The following is a 2,342-nucleotide window of genomic DNA, read 5'->3' as shown; positions in this document are numbered from 1 at the left end:
CACACCCCATTTCCCTTCCTTTCCATTCCCTTGCTCTCCCTTCCCACTACACCCACCATTTCCCTTCCCACCCATTCCCTTCCTCCCTCTTTCCACTACACCCTGCATTTCCCTTCCCTTCCATTCCCTTCCATTCCCTTCCATTCCCTTGCTCTCCCTTCCCTCTACTACCCGCATTTCCTTTCCCTTCCATTCCCATATTCTCCCTTCCCACTACACTCCCCTTTTACCTTCACTCCCATTCCCTTCCTCTCCCTTGCTCTCTCTCTCCACTACACCCGCCATTTCCCTTGCCTTCCATTCCCTTCCACTCCCTTCCATTCACTTGGTCTCCCTTCCCACTACAACCCGCATTTCCTTTCCCTTCCATTCCCTTATTCCCTTCCCAGTACACTCCCCTTTTCCCTTCCCTTCCATTCCCTTACCTTACCTTCAGTTCCCTTGCTCTCCCACCCCACTGCACCACCCTTTTTCCTTCCCTCCCATTCCTTTCTATTTTCTTGCTCTCCCATCCCACTTCAACCCCATTTCCCTACCCTTCCATTCCCTTCTATTCCCTTGCTCTCCCTTCCCACTGCAGCAACATTTCCCTTCCATTCCATTCCCTTGCTCTCCCTTCCCACTACAGCCCCCATTTACCTTCCCTACCATTCCCTTGGTCTCCGTTGCATCCTCCTCGCACTCCACCCCCCATTTTTCTTCCCTTCCATTCCCTTTATCTCCCTTCCCACTACACCTCCCATTTCCCTTCCCTTCCATTCCCTTGCTCTCCCTTCCCACTATACCCCAGATTTCCCTTCCCTTCCCTTCACTTCCGTTCCCTTGCTCTCCCTTTCCACTACTACCACCATTTCCCCTCCCTTCCATTCCCTTCCATAACCGTGCTCTCTCTTCCCAGTACACCTCCCTTTTCCCTTCCCTTCCATTCCCGGGCATTCCCTTCCATTCACCTTCTACCCCTTCCCACTGCACCCCCCTTTTCCCTTCCCTTCCATTCCCTTCCTCTCTTCCCACTACACTCCCCTTTTCCATTCCATTCCATTCCCTTTACTTACCTTCAATTGCCTCGCTCTCCCTCCCCAGTACACCCCTTATTTCCCTTCCCTTCCATTCCCTTCAAATTCCTTGCTCTCTCATCCCACTACACCCCCAATTTCCCTTCCCGTCCATTCCCTTCCATTCCCTTCCATTCACTTGCTCTCCGTTCCCACTTCTCCCCGCATTTCCCTTCCCTTCCATTCCCTTATTCTCCCTTCACACTACACTCCCCTTTTACCTTCCCTTCCATTCTCTTCCTTTACCTTGTATTCCCTTGCTCTCCCTCCCCAATACACCCCCCTTTTCCTTTGCCTCCCATTCCCTTCCATTCCCTTTCTCTCCCTTCGCTCTATACACCCCATTTCCCTTCCCTTCTATTCCCTATCTCTCCCTTCCCACAACAAAACCCCCCGTTTGACTTCCCTTCCATTCCCTTCCCTTCCATTCCATTCCCTTCCATTCCATTTCTCTACCTTCCCACAGCAACCCCATTTCCCTTCCCTTCCATTCCCTTCCACTCCCTACCCACTACTCCCCCCATTTCCCTTACCTTCCATTCCCTTCAATTCCCTTGCTCTCCCTTCCCACTACAACCCCCGTTTCCCTTCCCTTCTATTCCCTTCCATTCTCTTGCTCTCCCTTCCCAGTACAACCCCTATTTCCCTTCCCTTCCATTCTCTTGCTCTCCCTTCCCACTACACCCCCATTTCCCTTCCCTTCCTTTCCCTTGCTCTCCCTTCCCACTTCATCCCCCATTTCCCTTCCCTTCCATTCCCTTCAAGTCCTTTGCTGTCCCTTGCTCTCCCTTCCCACTTCCCCCCCCGTTTCACTTCCCTTCAATTTCGTTGCACTCCCTTCCCACTATTCCCCCCATTTCCCTTCCCTTCCATTCCCTTGCTCTCCCTTCTCACTACACCCCCCATTTCCCTTTCCTTCCATTCCCTTTGCTCTTCCTTCCCACTATACCCCACATTTCCCTTCCCTTCCCTTCCATCCCCTTAGTCTTACTTCCCACTACACCCCCCATTTCCGTTCCCTTCCATTCCCTTCAGTTCCCTTCCTTTCCCGTGCTCTCCCATCCCACTACACCCCCCTTTTCCCTTCCCTTCCATTCCCTTCCATTCCCTTCCTTTCCCGTGCTCTCCCTTCCCACTACACTCCCCTTTGCCCTTCCCTTCCCTTCCCTTTCCTTACCTTCCATTCTTTTGCTCTCCCTCCCCACTACACCCCCCTTTTCCCTTCCCTTCCATTCCCTTCCATTCCCTTCCTTTCCCTCGCTCTCCCTCCCCACTACACCCCCCTTT

Source organism: Numida meleagris, unplaced genomic scaffold, assembly GCF_002078875.1.
Source record: "Numida meleagris isolate 19003 breed g44 Domestic line unplaced genomic scaffold, NumMel1.0 unplaced_Scaffold645, whole genome shotgun sequence".
Taxonomy (NCBI): Eukaryota; Metazoa; Chordata; class Aves; order Galliformes; family Numididae; genus Numida; species Numida meleagris.
This window is presented reverse-complemented; position numbering follows the sequence as displayed.